The sequence below is a fragment of the Pleurodeles waltl genome, chromosome 2_2, assembly GCF_031143425.1.
Source record: "Pleurodeles waltl isolate 20211129_DDA chromosome 2_2, aPleWal1.hap1.20221129, whole genome shotgun sequence".
Classification (NCBI taxonomy): Eukaryota; Metazoa; Chordata; class Amphibia; order Caudata; family Salamandridae; genus Pleurodeles; species Pleurodeles waltl.
In genome coordinates, this window is record NC_090439.1 from 644,338,255 (window position 1) to 644,356,723 (window position 18,469).

Here is an 18,469-nt window from a genome sequence, read left to right on the forward strand (position 1 = left end):
TACTAGCGTTAATAGCATCAGTAACCTCATTTAAACTAAATGGTGGAGTGATGGGGTGGGAATCTGGTCTAGGGGGATTTGATTCCAGGACCAAGTTTTTTAAGGAGTATATACTGGAAAAAAAGTGACCCAATCCTCTTCCGTGATGGCTATTTCAATTGTTGGTGATGTTCCATCACATAGAAGAGGAGATTTCACAATTTTCCAGAATTTGACATTGTCATTCTGAAGACTTGCGTCATAAAGAGAATGCCATGCCTCATTTTTTAAGTTCTGTTTCCTTTTTTTATAGCCTTTTTGTACTTCTTCCTCCGGAGGCTTATACCATGTTTGTCAGGATTTTGCCTTTGTAAATACTGTTTTAAGTTCTTATGGGCTTGTGTACATTCGCTGTCAAACCATCCTTTGTCTACATGAAGCCTAGGTTTGCCAAAACTAACTGTAAGGGACTGTTTTATTCTGGTGGTGATAGCGATGAAAGCTTTAATACAATCCTGGGGACTGACATTGTTTGAAAGACAGGTTTCCAACTCGTTGGAAAATGTACTCATTAATTGTTTCATAAAACCCGTAGGTTCAATCTTGTTCCCAATTCAATGTTCACTACCTTCTCTACTGGTTCCTTATGTTTGATTATAGCTTAGACTTTGGGGGTAATGGTCACTAAACATGACATCTCGAATTTTATACTCAGATACTTAAAAAAGAAAATTATTAGATAATAATATAAAATCAATTATTGTATTGGCGTGTCTGCCATTAAAAGTGGGTTTTAACTGTGATTTACTATGATTTAGACTATTACACAAGAGGAGGTCAAATTTAAATAGTGCTTCATTCAACAGGTTACCATAATAATTATGTGTAAAATGTAATGAATCATCGTATCCACCTGTGCCGAAGGAGCAAGATTTCTCAGCGGTTTGAGGGCACAAATGTATATTGAAATCACAACCCCACACAATAAAAGTCTCTTTATGCGATGAATTACATGCTCGGTCCAGGTCTTCCTGCAACAGCTTGAGTACAGATAAAAATCTTTGTTGAGGAGCATTGTTGTAAAAATTAATAATCACAAGTTGTGCTATGTTTTTTAGTTCACATGTAATCAATTGATAAAACACATTAGAAATTAAGCTAACGTCCTTAATTAAATCGAACTTATTAGAAATGAAAGTGCACAGACCACCTTTTGCCCTGTCCCGTGAACAAGGAACTGCGGGGTATGAAATGTCCTAAAACCGTTTATGTGAATAGGATCCACGGACCAAGTCTCTTGTAAGCACACCCAAGAAAAGGTTTGAATGTATTCTAACCAGTCCTCATTCTTGATTTTAGAACGCAGACCCGCCACATTCCAAAATAGAAATAAAACATCCTCTCCCCAAGTATTAGTACCTTGTCCCGCAAGAGACTGTTTTATTACTTTATTTTTTGGTTGAACGACGCTACTCTCTCTGTGGGGAAAAGAAGCTGATGCAGAGAGGAGCGATTGGACAGGAAGTCCGCTTATTAGCGCTTCATCGTTGACAATTTGTCTTGGAGAAGGTTCCATGTCCATCCGTTCATCTCTGATGCTCTCCACCAGACCGTCACCACCCTTCAATAGGTCAGAAACTGGGGTTATCACAATAGGCTTAGACCTACCCGCTTCCTGATCGAATGGTAGTCAATCAACTTCTTCCAAGCAAAGAGCGTGAAATCTATTCTTAATAGGAATTGTGTAATATCTCTCAGACCTGTTTATTTGTTTTTCAGGATTAGGACCAGAACGATCATGGCCTGGATCACGGGTATAGAAAAAACCCAGTCACCCCTGAGTATTTTGTGGTTCCTGCCCACCCATTTAATCCTTCTGACCATCTTAATATCCTCAAAGAGTATATCTGTCATGCCAGATTTCATACGAGTTCCTATCAAGTTCATGGATTTGTTCTTCAAAGCTGTCCATGATTCCCTGTGATCCCCGGATAGGGTAGGAACATTTGCGAGGACTATCACGTAGGGAGTTGCCGCAGGAGGAAGATCTAATATATCTCTTGATGTTGGGGAAAAATCCCGGGACAGTTTCAAACTGTTCGGTATTTCCCCTCTATTTTTTTCACTTTTTGGTATTGGGGACTTCTGGTACTAACTGGTGGAGTACGTGAGTCTACATATCTTTGGGTAGACTGAGGAATGAATGGTGGCTGTTGATGCTCTATTAGGGGATTACCGTTTGGGTCTGGATTGTCACAATGTTGAGTAGTTGCAGCTGCTAAGCTTGCAGACTGTGCCTTCATTAAGTTGAACATTAGCTCCACTTTTTCCTCCAATTGAGTTAAACGTTTTATCATGTGGTCAAAAGATTACCTAACTAGATGTTCCAAGGCATTAGTAGTCTCTAGTGGGTTGTTTTTCAATTTCGCTATAGGTTGTTCATTCCTCTGGCTAGATTTTAAGTTCTCACAGACGATTTGTACGTGTTGCGTAGGTTCCATGAATTGAGCACCAGAAGTACCACGACTGGTACTATCAGGTGGCTCTTGAGTAGAGACTTTGGGGGTCATTCTGACCCTGGCGGTAAAATCCGCCAGGGCAAACGACCGCGGGAGCACCGGCAACAGGCTGGCGGTGCTCCCATGGGCATTCTGACCGCGGCGGTACAGCCGTGGTCAGAAACAGAAAACCGGTGGTGTACCGCCGGTTTCCCGCTGCCCTGGGGAATCCTCCATGGCGGCGCAGCTTGCTGCGCCGCCATGGGGATTCCGACCCCCATACCGCCATCCTGTTCCTGGCGGTTTTGGCCGCCGGGAACATAATGGCGGTATGGGGTGTCGTGGGGCCCCTGGGGGCCCCTGCAGTGCCCATGCCAATGGTATGGGCCCTGCAGGGGCCCCCGTAACAGGGCCCCACAAAGATTTTCAGTGTCTGCCATGCAGACACTGAAAATCGCGACGGGTGCAACTGCACCCGTCGCACCTCTTCCACTCCGCCGGCTCCATTCGGAGCCGGCATCCTCATGGAAGGGTGTTTCCCGCTGGGCTGGCGGGCGGCCTTCTGGCGGTTGCCCACCAGCCCAGCGGGAAACCTAGAATACCCGCGTCGGTCTTTTAACCGCGCAGCGGTATTCTGGCGGTCCCCGCCAGGCCGGCGGCTTCCGCCGCCGGCCGGGGTCAGAATGACCCCCTTTGTCCTTCCAAGCTAATTTAGGTTTTCTTAAACATTTAGGAGAAGGTGAATGCTCATCAGCATCTGAGATAAAATCAATTGTATCTTGGATACATCCATTTATACCTCTAATTTGGTCGGTTTTGGAGAAGTTATTGTTGGCGGGAGAAAATGAGGAGGTGCCGACGGGCCCTTCTGAATTGATATCTTTTCCTCAACATTAGTAATCTGTTTATCAATTGCCCCCATGGCTCCTGAGATACATTTTAGTATTGATAAATGATCTTTCTGAGAAATAGTATCTTTTGCACTAGATTGCTTCCTTTTACTCATTCTTACTAATTATTTAATCCTAAAAAGGTTCAGCAGTAATGCTCTAAAATCACTCCTTGCTAATAGAAAACGAAAGACTAACACAGATAAAACAGTCTCTCTGTGACTGTGACAATACAAGGTTAATAATAAAAATTGTCTCCTCACGGTGCTGAAAGTTTGTTTTGCAGGGTCATCAGAAATGCAAAGTTAGCACCCTGCTGCAAGAAATCAAAGAAGTAAAAGTACCTGCTTAGAGGCTTATGACAAAAGTCCAGTGATCGCAGAGGAAATGTCAGGGGTGTGGCCCAGCCCAGCCTCTGCCAGGCATTGACGGGCGAAGGACGGGCCCGTCCTTGGCCCGGGCGCCACCTGTGCGCGTCCCGCGAGGTGGGAGAGCTCCTTGAAATTTAAAGAGGCCTTCTCCTCCATCCCGGCAGCAACAGCAGCAGCAGTCAATTAGTGTGACCCGCGAAGCGGGCGCTACACGACATTTAAAAGAGGGGCTCCTCCCTGCCCCAGGGTGCAGCAACCAGCGCGTCCCGCGAGGCGGGAGCGCTCCTTGAAATTTAAAGGGGCCTTCTCCTCGCCCCGGCAGCAACAGCAGCAGCAGTCAATTAACGCGACCTGCGAAGCGGGCGCGCTACACGATATTTGAAAGAGGGGCTCCTCCCTGCCCCAGGGTGCAGCAACCAGTGCGTCCCGCGAGGCGGGAGCGCTCCTTGAAATTTAAAGGGGCATTCTCCTCTGCCCCGGCAGCAACAGCAGCAGCAGTCAATTAACGCGACCCGCGAAGCGGGCGCGCTAAACGATATTTGAAAGAGGGGCTCCTCCCTGCCCCAGGGTGCAGCAACCAGTGCGTCCCGCGAGGCAGGAGCGCTCCTTGAAATTTAAAGGGGCATTCTCCTCTGCCCCGGCAGCAACAGCAGCAGCAGTCAATTAGCGCGACCCGCAAAGCAGGTGCGCTACACGATATTTGAAAGAGGGGCTCCTCCCTGCCCCAGGGTGCAGCAACCAGCGCATCCTGCAACGCGGGAGCGCATCTTGAAATTTAAAGGGGCCTTCTCCTCCGCCCGGGCAGCAAAAGCAGCAGCAGTCAATTAGTGCGACACGCGAATCGGGTGCGCTACACGATATTTGAAAGAGGGGCTCCTCCCTGCCCCAGGGTGCAGCAACCAGCGCGTCCCCGTTTACGTTTTTTTAATATAAACATGTTTTTATTGTAAAACTACAGAGCATTTTTGGTCAACTGTAAAAATTATTAACTTTAAAAAAACACAATATGAAAGCATTTTGTATAATTAATTTACAGCATTTTTAAAATAAACTCCTTGCATCCAGCTCCTAAACATAAACCATGCAAGTTGTTTCCGAAACAAAAATAAATGATAGTATTTTTAAAGTAAATAATACTAGCAGAGTATTTTTACAGTATTTTTACATAATTTTTACTCTCTTTCATATAATATTAAGTGTATAAATTGCACAAAACTCAAAACATTTTTTTGTAATAATTGACATTCATATTTTTCTTATTTATCGGGGCAAACGCCCCCAACCTCCTCATCTTCATTTTTAAGCTAATACCTAAAAAATCCCAAAATCTAATATCCCCTACCCCATTACATAACCCAACCATAACATACTTATCTTATTTAGCGTATAATGCTTGGTAAAGTCTTGTGCGGTAAAGTTCCAATGCTTTGTAATTACTGCATGGGAAATGTAACACATATCAATTACTGCATGGTGAAGGTAACATTCTATTTGTGAAATATTTTGTCAGTATCTGGCCTATTATTGTCACAGAAGTATTCCCTATGTTTGATCTGTGTCCCTTGAGCAAATTACACTGTGTGGGGGTTGGGTCCTAGAAAGGAGGGAACAATGCTCTGCCTCAAGATCTGCAAGGACAGGAGTGTATTTAGTAGTGTTAGCGATGAAACATTGCTAACAGCTTTGGCTAACCATGTTATGTTTCTAAGCCATGACCATGGTTGTCCCTTGTGGGTCGTTAGGGCTTTCAGCTGTGGCCCTCTGCCTCGTGGTTTGCTACCCTTGGCACTGTCTTTGCCACCGCTCCTGATCTCAGAGAATGCAAAGGTAAAAGGCAAAATGGTCCATTTTTAAAATTTTCCACTGAGTTTCTTTTTAAAACATCAGCGGTTCAAGGCTGAGCACCCAGCACATCATGGACACTTGAAACTTTTGCCATTTTGCTCCAGAGATGTCACCTTATCAATGAGCCAACCTCCCAAGGCTCAGACAGTGTCAAGCACGAGGGTTGATGGTATGCAGTCTACAGAGTCTATAGGGCGATTACGAGTTTGGCGGACAGGAACACCCATCTGCCAAACTCCCAACGGGGTGGTCGCCGCACTGCTGATGACCTCCCCGCAGGCCCCATTATGACTTTCCCACTGGTGAGCCCAGTGGGAAAGTGGTAGCAGCATTGTCACTGGCTCATAATTCAGCCAGCGCCAATGCAGTTGTATGCAGGGGGCTCCTGCACCCTCGAAATGCACAATGTCTCAAGGGTTCTGGGCAGGGGGATCACTGCAATGCCCCTGCCACGGGCACAGGCAGTGCAGGGGCCCCACTGTAGCCTCCTGCACCTGCTCTCTGCCAGCCTTCCTGTGGCAGTGGTACTGCCATGAAAAGGTTGGCATAGAACAAGTTTGTAATCAGCAGGGCAGCACTGACTTCAGCCCCGCTCTGGCTGATAACAATCTGCACCCGTCGTCAGCCTTTTGGGATAGAAGATCCTGGCAGGGACAGAGGTAGGTTGGCGGGTCTGCCCACCAACCTCGCAATGTGGCGGTCAGACTGCCACCGTGGCATTGGCAGTCTGCCAATGTCGTAATAAGGCCCTCGAGTGTGCTCAGCCTGGGGATGTGTGTGTGTGTGTGTGCCTTTTTTATGCAGTGTTATGGGAGCAAGCAGAACTCTGCTCTAAGTGTGCTGCATTTCAAATTGACACGTATTCTACAATGCTGTTACCTCTCTTGCTCAGAGCCAGGGGCACAGCTGAAGCTCTCGAGGGTCCAGGAGCGGAGCACATGAGACCGCAGATTAGCAGAGGGGAATTAAGTGGTGTTCGACTGTGCATGAACTGAAACTCCAGCAGGAGAATGGGGATGCAGGCTGGTGAGTCTGACAGGAAGGCACCTGAGCCAGTATGAATCTGGGCCAAGCCATTACATGGCTGTGCAATTATACAAAGAAAGAGCTACCAAGAGGCTCCACCTTCTGTCACCTATTCAGCTATTTTGGTCTTTTTATACTGTCTTATGCTGGAGTATTTGATCCTGCACGTATAATATTCAGCAAAGTAAAAGCCCCTGAATGCAGCCTACTGTTTGCTTCAAAAACATAATGGTAGAAATCCAATATCCTTTGGAGAAAAATAGGAGTAATCCAAATCAATTTACGTTGGACTGTACACATTTGAATTTCAGTTCACTTCACAATCAAAACCATATTATATGGGAACATGGATAGCTTCATTCACACACATGCATAGTATATTTTAACATATAAATTGGTTAAGAAGTAATGAACGTTACGAACATCCTGTGCCCGGAACTGTAAGCGTTAACACCTCATCCAGGTTGCCGAAGTACCATTAAAACTAGAACTCGATCAGTGCAGACCCCGCACCCATATGACACGTGAGGAGAATCAGAGCTGCTGAGAGTAATTAAATGATACCTAATTCAAAAAACATAGGGGTATTTAGAGTTTGGTGAATGCTGGGCATTTTCCACAAATCAGTGGGTGTCCCAACCCCACTATTTGGAGTGTATAGTCATGGACACACTCTGAATAGGCCTATCTCTGGTGTATGTCCTGCATTCATCAACAGTAAATAACTCTATAGTCACAAGGCGTGATGCCATTCTACTTCTTTGCAGCCCCTATTTGAAAGAAAAAAAGTGATGGGTAGAGTACTTATCCAATGTTATTTACTCGGGCTGTACACAATCCATTCTTATTATGCCACCATACCCTCAGTTTCGATCTTGACCCTGCTCCAACAGGAACAGTCTCAACCAAACTGCAAGACCAGATACTCCTTGACCTTGAACGCAAACCCAAGACCGGTTTTGCCTTGACTGGGGCTCTACAGTCAGATGCACCTTGATTCTAGCGGCACAATGAGTATTGTACCCACGTCTGAACATATCTGTCACACTGAAGTATACTAAAATGTGATGAGTGGAATGCTTGAATTAATCTCAACTACTGGTAACTACTGGGGCCATGGCCCAGTCCATTGTTATTTCACACACCATGCCACTTTCGGTTTGATCCAGACACCCATGTAGATACTGCCACACAATTCTCATGTGGAAACTGGAGAGACAGTAATATGTGTCATGGTGCAATGATTAGGTAACGTGGGCATGGAACCTGAGCAGATTGCCACTATGGTCTGCATTTCAATTACCAATGAACTTTGAAATCTATTATTAATTTTAGATAGAAACAGTTCAATACGCTTGCCTTTCCAAGTACTGAACAATGAATCAAGCTGCAAGAAGAATAATTTTAAGTCCCGTTAACAAACCTTTCTTTTTTTAAGCTACGTGTTAATTTCTGTAGTGTTAAACACACTGTAATCCACATTCAAACACTAATTAAAATAATTTTGTGATGGTCACATAATTCTTACATATCTATTATAATGGGGGTCAATGTTCACTTCCTATCCAAGGGCCTGATTATGAGTTTGGTGGTCTGTAGTCTACCATGGCAGTGGCAGCAGTCCAACCACTGTTGCGTTGGCAGTGAGACCACCGTACTACGCTGCATGCGGTTCCATAGACCAAAGGCAGCCACAGTCCCGCCGGCTCTGCCAGGCAGCGCAGACCGTTGCGGCCACGAGACAGGCTAATGAGGTTGTCACAGCCACTATTTCTGCTGGACAGATTATGATGTTGCCTTCCACCAACTTGACCATGGCAGTCCAATCACCATGTCCCAGCTGGCAGAAACTGATGCATAAAAGGCAAGAACTCACCTGTAAGCAGCATCACACATCCTGTGCTGCCATGGAACCGATCCTTCATGTACTACCACTGCTGCTGCTGATAGATGGAGCCCAAAATCAACGCTTCTTTGAAAGCAACTGACATTAAGACAAAACATCAACCCGCGTTCCCAAACTCAACAGAAAATCGATATGCCACCATTGTCCTGGTATGGGGGCTGTGCTCCGTGAATATAGCATGATTTTGTGTGTCCCGGGTCGGAGTTGAACACAACTTATGACCCAATCACAGCAACATGATGCCCCCTTTGGGCAGGTCACTGACACTGCACCACCACACTCCACAAAACCACCCATGTCTGCACATCCTAGTTTTTAGGGACAGTTAAGTGTACATTGCATTGTGTCACACAACAGCAAAACCACATCAATATTACATTTTACTATTTGAACTGACAAGCTCACATTGCACAAAAGCCATGGATTTTCGACATATTGAAGACACATATGTATGGATGTGTCATATAACCCAAATGCCCCTTCCATGCAAAATCCCTGTAATGGACCCACATATACTACCCACTTTGCAAGAGAATTGAAGGCAAATGAGATGCGCAATATTGTAGGAAAACATTATCCAAGTATCACAACGTAAACAATATCTGCATAATAGGGATAGCAGCATCAGGGGGACCCCAGGAAGGATGCAGTCCTGGGACACAAATCACTTTGCACATGCCTATAAAACACCATTTGCACAGGACCTGGGCCTTCATGTATCACAGAGTGTAGAACGAAGTGCCATGCCTGTGTGCCAAATTAGTAAGTGCAAGTCAAGAAAGTAAACAGAACAGCAACAGCTTGAAGCTACATACATGAAAATGGACACATGGTCAGTCACATGTATAGGAAGGTAGCACAAATGAATGCCCTCCATGTGTGGACAAACAAAACTCTAGCTTGCACACATGATACGAATGTACAATGTACGTCAGGGGGACAAATCAAACATAATGCATGTTAACATTGGCCAAGATGAAATACTTACTATATCAAACAAATCACAATACAATGACACCACAATTGGATTACCACCCACATATCCATCCAAAGGACATCAACCCTTGTCCTGGTTGACACTAGCACTGCCCTCAAAGTCAAATCTTGACAACCACAGCAGATTAAACAGAAATTAGGGAGAGTCATATACAACTGTATGCATACATCACAAATTACTCAAGAACAGCAAAAAGTTGAAAAGTAATGGCTGGACAAATGTGTACCTAAAAAACACATTGGGTTTATTATTCCAGAGTAATGAGAATGAAAGGCCATTGTCCAGTCCATGAGAAAGTCTCTGCATGGTGCTGTGCATGGGCTTGACTCTGATTACTGCCAAAGAACCTATACAGGAAGGGGCATCAAGTAGGCGTGCAGGCACCTTAGGGATATTTAGGATGGGGAGGTTTGGGAGGGGTGGGTTTCACTTTGGGAGGAGTGGACTTAACTTTGGGAGGTGTGGGCTGAACTCTTGGAGGGATGTGCTTTTTCTCCAGGGTGGGAGGGATATGCTGGTGTCAGAGGGAGCAGGTGCAACGGGGAGGACTTGGATGTGGAAGGCGATGGGTTGGGATGTGGGTGGGGTCCTTTTGGTTTTGAGAGGGGGTATGGATCACAGGGGTAAGGGTAAGGTCAAAAAGGAAACTTTCTTGGGGAAAATGAGTAGGGACTTCTGAAGGAATTAGAGGTTGGGAGGTTGAGGAAGTGGTTGGGTTGGCTGTGGGTGTTGAGGCTGTTGGTGTGTGTGTCTGAGTAATGCTTGGTTTTGGGTGGTGTCTGTTGCATGTGTGAGTGTGGGAAATTGTGTTTCTTGGGGGGCTGTGAGGTGGAGGTGCTGGATAATGTGGGTGTAGTGGCTGTGTTTGCGGGTGTTGAGGTGGTGTCTGGGGATATGGTTTGTGTCATGGCTGTCTGTGGGCGTTTGGGTGGTGTCTGTGGTGGGTGGGTCTGTGGGTGTTGAGGTGGTGCCTTGGGTTATGGTGTCTGGTGTGTGAGTTTGTAGGTGTTGAGGTGGTGTCTGAGGGTATGGTGGATGTGGTGTGTGGGTCTGTGGGTGTTGGGGTGGTGTCTATGGGTATGGTGGGTGTGGTGTGTGGGTCGGTGGGGGTGGGGTGGTATCTTTGGGAAATGTTGGGTGTTGTGGTGTGTGTGAGTGAGTAACTGTTGAGTGCTTGTGTGCTGGTGCATCTTGTGGTGCTTGTGTTTATGTGTGCTGCTAGCGTGTGTTGAGGTGGGTGCGTGCAGATGTGTCTGTGTGCTTGGGACATGTAGGGGAAAAGGGTATTTGGATGGGGAAGAGGTAGGTCGTGGAGGAGAATGTGGGGTTGAAATGTTGCCATCAGTGAGGAACCCAGAGCCTAAAAAAGTTATGAAGGCCAGACATGGCACTATGAATGCCTTTCAAGTACGCAACCATCTGCTGGAGCTGGATGCCCTGCACCTAGATGGCATACAGAATGGCAGTCTGACCCACAGAGATACTCCTCAGGAGGTCAATAGCCTACTTACTCAGGGCAGCAGGGGTAATGGGGGCAGAGGTGAGGTGCCTGGGGCGAAGTTGACGCACGCCCTCTTGGGTGAGCAGGCACAGTCAACTGGGTGGGGAGCAAAAGGGAGGGTTGAGATGGAACTGGGGTGGTAGACAAGGATAGAACAGGAGCAGATCCTGATCGGCCCATCACCACTAGAGAGTGGCCACTGAAGGAAGAATCTCAAGATGATCATTTGGATCCTGTGTCCTCAGGGGCACTCCCCTCACCCTCTGGGCCACCAGGTCCCTCTGTGTGCGATGACTCATGACTGGATTTACCATAGCCAGCTACTTCCCCACTTGGTTTTGGCCCTGTCTCCTCTGCTTGCCTGTGCTAATGCGGAAATAACAAAGACAAATAGGGTCATTACATGTGCCTGATCACACTTGAACAACAGCTGTGATTAGAAAATATTACCATAGCGTACAGTAGCACCCAGCCACAAGCTCCAGCAAAGTGGCTCCAACATTTGAACACCAAATGCTTGCATGCTACATGAACTGTGAACAGCTGCCCACATACAATTCAGAATCACAGACAACTTCAATTGCATGGGTGAAGTTGTGCAATCACAATACCCATGGAGCAAGTAGGAGACCTTATCACCATAAATGGTTTGCCTTATGAAGGATCCCTCGGTAACCTGCTGTCACAAAATAGTATGGCAATGCCATGTTCAATCTCACAGATCCCACACAAGGTCATGTATCCAGCTAATTTTCATATACCCAATACCACATCATGATGAAATGATGGCCAAATAATCCTGCCACGTTGCTGAAAGAAGTACAGTAGCTGGAAGAAGGTGACATGGAAACACCCATGTCACACTGGAAAAAATTCCCAATGGTCAATTCACTATATATGCCTGAGAATACCCTACTCAGATTGCATAAGTAAAAGCCAATAGTCCTTTGAATGTTGTGGAGGCCCAGGGATACTCAAGTACCTGGAGAAGACCCTTAGCCTGTTGCTCAATGGGAAGGCACATCACTGTCCCTTTTTGTCATGAAACACAGATTCACTTGGATGAATGATTGTACACAACCACATATGATTCCCACTCTACTGCAAGTCACCTTTTGATGCATGCAACAGTTGAACCTTCACCACTTAACATGTGCTAAGCACTTTGCTAAATTATTCTACATCAATGGCATGGAAGTGCCCATTTACATGTAAAAACTGTAGTCCTACCTGTCAGGTACTTCATTGCTTCTGCAACTGTACATGCTAATTACATGAAATGATGGGGGAGGGTATGTGTGAGCCACCAATCAATGGTGACACACTCCTGTCTGTGGCACCACATGGACTGTATCCCCATCGCATATTTCCAATTCAAAGCACATGTTGGCATGCACACATATGTAAGGGAATCAGACATCATCCAATGAAGACAGGTAGACCATGCATGAAACAGCAGTGAAAATGATATGGTAAAAGTGAAAGTTGCAAATGCTAACGTGTAGGAACAAAGAATGGTGGCAACAGTGATGTCACTAAAATCATGTCATTGGACATTCACTACTTACCAACGGAAAGTATTGATCTGTGTCTGTACCCAAAGGGCAACGTATGCTCTGTCAGTCAATCAATCAATCAATTAGTTTTTGTAAAAGGGTCTCAAGGTGCTGGGGAGGGCAGGGGCCTCATCTGAGGAGCCACGTCTTGAGGATCTTACTGAAGAAGGTGAGCGATGGGCTTTGTCTGAGGTGCAGGGGGAGGTTGTTCCAGCTCTTTGCTGCAATGTAGATGAAGGATCGTCCTCCAGCGGTGGTTTTACAAATGCGAGGGATAGTGGCCAGTGCTAGTTGGGCAGAGCAGAGGGATCTGGCGGGGGTGTGGAAGGAGACACAGTGGTTCAGGTAGGCGTGTCCTGCGTTGTGTATGGCCTTGTATGTGTGGGTGAGTAGCTTGAAAGTGATTTGTTTCTTGACCGGGAGCCAGTGGAGGGTCATCAGGTGTTGGGAGATGTGATCTCGGGATGAGAGTTCTAGGATGAGTCTAGTGGTGGCGTTCTGGATGAGTGGTAGTTGTTTGGAGTTTCTTGTCGAGGTGCTGGCGTAGAGGAGCATAGTCGAGCTTACTTGTGATTAAGGAGTGGCTGACTGTCCTGCGGCAGTCTGCTGGGATCCATGTATGATGGCAAACAAATCAAATGGCCACCTTCACACGGCAGACAGTAGTGAGGCACCAGCACTTGTGACATACTGAAGATAGGTGGCTAGTGGGGGGCAGATGCCAATCTACTCAATTGAGCAGACATGGCTGAGTACAGTTATCTATTACTTCATGTTGTTTGGGATGACACATTGAAGACTAGTGGACTGTTTGGTACAAATGACATCCACAACAAATAACATGACCTGATTGATCACTGTACTCAGCCATGTGTGGCCCTTGGGAGTTAATTGGTTGAGGACTGTACTGTTGTTTCTTCGGTCACTGAGCCAATAGGCAAAGCACATCGGCATGCACTAACTACCATGCCTACACAAACAATTACTCATCTTGGGTGCCACACATGGCCCATCTCCAGTCTTCAGGGGGACATGGCAGACTCTAACACATCAACTTGGCAGTGTAACAGGCAGGAATATGCAAAGGGTCACCACCTTGTAGCTGTTGTGCTCCCCTCAAACGTCCATCAAGCTTAGGGTAGGCCACCACCAGAATGCGACCCATTAGAGGGTCAGGCTCTGATGTGCCCCCGCCCATGTCAGGAGGACAGCCCCAGCTGGACCTTTGCGATCTTCAGGGCCTAGCGTCTCAGGTCCTCCCACCTCTTCAGACAGTGGGCACTCCGCCGGCTATGAACCCCCAGGATCCGCACCATCTGGGCAATGACTCTCTAAATCCCTTTCTTCTGATGGGCGTTGACCTGTATGGATGCAAGAGACAAATCAAAAGGTTACAAATCCCTTTTTGTGGCCAAATGGTTGTGTCATACACATTTCAGAAACGCCAAGCACAATGTTTTTTTACTTGTCAATACACCACAAGTGTAAAGCACACATGATGATAAGGATAGGGACATGACTACACACTTTTGGAGCCATTTGCAGACTAACTCAATACTCTGCTCAGGGCCTATACTGACTAAGCAAGCCTACTGACATCAGGCAGCTCAGGCAACATGTACTGTGATGTGAGTCACAATGCAACACAACACACCATTGTTGCCTTCTTAATGGTAAAGTCCTTGGGCCTTACTGGACAGACACGTACATCCAGCCACATTTACTCAATGCATGGAGTCCCTACAGGCAACTACCATAGTACAGACTTCACCCTAAGACTTAGGTGACAATAAAAGGGCTGCCATGGGTTGCAATGGAAAGTCTCTTCCCTGTGCATGTGTGGACATGTCACCTTCCCAATGTAAACTCATACCACTTGAGGGTGGGTTTGTGTGGTATGTACTTGTAGCACAGAACACAACTTTTACCAAATGTGGCAATCCTACAGAGATGGCATCCAACATACTGAGGGGCATATTTGCAGCACCACTTTTCTTGCGCCTCTTAGCACCCCCTAATGCCACCATGTATTCATGAAAAAATACAGCGCACCATGGCGGTAGTTAGGGGACTAGCATCAGAATTCTTGACGCTAGTCCAGTGCTTTGCAGGATTAGTGTCAAAACTTCCTAATGTAGTCAATGGGTACAGGCCTTCAGGCCAAGTCTTGCCACCGGAGATTCATTTTGGCCATATGCCAGGATCTGCAGGTCTACAGGGAGTGGGCCCAGTGCCACAGATGCATAGCCACAGTAACTCCACCCCAGTCTGGCCTATGTCCCATACTGGGAGATTCATTTGACAGCTCTGGTCTCTGCAGGCTGAGCATACAGAACCTACATGATACTCACATTTCCATCACTTCCATGCATGACAGTACGTCATGTGGGTTGTAGCTTCTGTGACACTCTGAAGGGCACAGTGAGTTGTATATGGTTCTCATACAACAGTCTGACAAGGCCAGATGTGGGCTGAGTGATCTGTGGCGCTATACGCATTGCTTACAAGATCCTCAAATGACTCAAACAGTAAACATACACAGCTCATGCTGTGATGCACATACCTGTCATTTGACATATACAACCATCGTGTCCAAAGATATTTCATTGTATGGCTGTAAAGTTTCCTTACCTAGATATATGACTGCAACACAAGGAGGATCTAGGCCTAATCACACATCACACAACGCAATGTTAATTTGAAAAACATAGAGTACTTTTCTATACTACGTGCAACATGTGCATCCCATGTATGGCACACAAAATGTGACAACGGGCACCCAAAAAGTCTAAGTGACATACAGAAGAACATTGAAGCTTATAAGAAAGGAAAGTGTGGTGTTGAAAAGAGTCAAATATGCCTATGAGGTTCTTCCCTGCTCCTCTGGTGAGCCATAAAGCCGACCATACAGGGGAAGGTCCTCCTCAAAGAGGCTCTCAAGCTCCTCAGGAGAGAAGGCAGGGGCCCTTCTACCTGCTATGCCTGTTATCATTGCTCCCAGAGGCGGCACACAGCAGCTGAAGTGGTGGAGGTGTTGATGGCAGCAGTGTCAGGAGTCAAGTTAGTGAATTTGCAAAATGCAGTGTACATGTATGCCACATACGCGATCATCATCACTGACGAGCTCAGCCATTGGCCTTCTACCGTCACAGGCAACATTAGCCTAAGGCTGTGTCCACCGTGGTTGAAACCGACCCACCGCGATGTCAACTTCTGCAGGCGGCCGTGGGCGGTTCCTAATGTCCAGTGAAGTAAGTCAGGCATCCGCCATTTCTGCGGTTGGAAATACAGTATTGGGCCCTGAATAATGTGGCACAACACCAATATATGTGTCGGATCATCACAAATCTTTAAAAGCAGCCTTGATATGTACGTTCTGCTACACAATCACCAGTGTAGTGAATTACTGGGCACAGATTGCAAATTATGGTGGTGCACTGTCCACTACAGCTGATTGTAAATGCGGCGGTCACAACAGACTCTTAAATTTCAAGGGGCATTTGAGGAGCAGATCTATGTTGTGAACACATGTGTAGACAACCATGGGGGTCACATTTGACCCTTGTGTAGTTGACAGCTGTGATGTGTTCTAAAACCTGTTCACCAAATTATAGCCACGCAGGAAACAAACATTAAGAACATACTGTGCCCCTCCAAGGAGATACAAGCAATGGCTTAATGAAACTTCAGTCAGGGGCCTGCCGTCCGTGCACTGGAGGTCAGGGACCCCCGCACCATTAGGGCTGCGGGGGCGTTTGTCGGGCCAGAGGACACAAGAAAGCACACAGTTACCCCTCTTTCACATGGAATTATTTTGTTATCTTTAAAATAATGATGAATACTTAAAATTCGCAAGCACCAAATTCTGACTCAGTAATAGGTGACATTAACCAGCTCAATGATAATTTATTGACCTCAGAAGGATGAAAGGCTGTGGCAGACTTTCTGAGACTTAGCAATAAACCGTGACCTACATGTCTGGTCAATGGTCAGCTCATTGAGCCACATTGCCCTATTTGTAACCCTTGCACAGAGTAACCCATCTCTAAGATGACATGATCAGAATAGGAATGTAACCAGAGAGTCAGAGACACTTGCCTTCGAGCTTTAGCCTTCTTACCTGCATTCTCTATCACTTACTTTACTGGCTTTCTTCTGCCACCTCCGCCCCTCACTCCGTTATTACCCTTTAATCCTCAACCTCCTGTCATCCTCGCTTGACTAAAGTCACTTGTTTAATGTGTGCTTGTTGTTTCTGGTGCTGAACACCGGCACTTATTTTTGAGGGCCGGGGCTTATTCTTCTGCCTCAAGCATTTGCTGCGAGTAAAAGACACATATGGGAAAGATGGAGAAAGGGAAAAATGAAAAAGCGTCACAAAGGGAGAAATTAGAAAGCTGCAAGAGTGAGCTGAAGGGGCAGGGAGTGGCTTTATATGGATTGAAGAGGCCCAAGATGGCTTCAGGATCACGCTGCCTCAGTATTCCATGGTTGCACATTTAATTGCAGCAGCCGCGTGTTTAAGAAGAGGGCTTTGGGCACTGGCACCTTTTTACTTACAAATTAAGCACTGCCTAGCCCTCTTCCAAATTAAACAGGGCTGGAGCAGGCATGGAGTACTGTTTCCCTGGTCTGAGATGGAATGTAGTAAAATGCTCTCACTGTGAACAGGTAGTGATAGAAGATCCCAGCAAGGAGCTAATGATACAGTATCAGCTCTCAAACCAAGCTCTTTTTCCCCAAAAGACAGAATCCTAATACGATTTAGGTCTTTCATCAGAGAAAAATAAAACAAAAGTGTAACTAATTAAATGTATTGTTGAATTTCTGCTGGAAATCCACCAAAAATAAATTTAAAAAAATTCGTAGAAGAAGGCTTCACATCCACAGCAAAGAATCGAATTCATTTCACATCTGAAGCACAAAGTGTCAACACATTAAAAAGTAAGTTTACGTGTAAAATAAGCTAATAATAAAAGGAGGATAGTGCAGTGAAACAGAGATTTACATGCCATTCACTCCTAGCATAGGTCGTCAATTGTTTGATCTCCAAGGTCCCAAGAACAGACCTATCTCAAACCAATGATGAGAGAATGTTACCATTAACCCACAATCTTTCTCGCCAATAGAAAAGAAGAAGCCTCATATTTTTTCCTGCTGATGTAAGTTAATATGTGCCCTATTTTGGCAAGGCTGAAATAAAAGCTGTGCTCAACATGGCATGTTCCTTGTCACTACTATGTGACCTACCCGCATTAAATGTAGTATATGGGCTTGGAAACAAATCATTTTCGAAGACATTAAAAGTAAAAGCTAGATTTGCAAATGGATATAACCATCTGTCAAGATTAATAAATTAACATTCCCATGATTGAGAGTTACATAGGGTGTGGCTTCAATGACGCCTGGAATGCGTTTATTATATGCAACGATATTGCTTTAATAATTTATATACAAAAACATAAGGCATGGGCAAAGATAATACATGGTGCGAAATAAAGACAATTATAGCGAGGTGCAAAACCAGCAAAGTCAGTGTTTATATTTTGTTGAAAATGATCAGCGCACAAACTTTTATGAAAAAGATAAACAACAGTTGTTAAAGCAGTATGTTCACTAGAGGAGACTAGAGGGGATTCGTAATCAGTTACTGCGTAATAGTTGATGTTTCAACTCCCTATGTCCTTAAATGGGCAGTCATCTTCAGGACAGAGCACAGTTAATAAAACAGCAAGGGTAAGTGTTGGACCTAGACCTATTTTCAGGGGAACCTAAGTTTTTTGTCTTCTTTTGCAGGACCTATTTTTGTTGTCCTTTAGGGCCCAGTGCACTTTTTTTCTCAGAAAATCAGTGGTAAGGTGTTTATGTTCCCCCTTGAATACATGATAGAATGGGCCTAC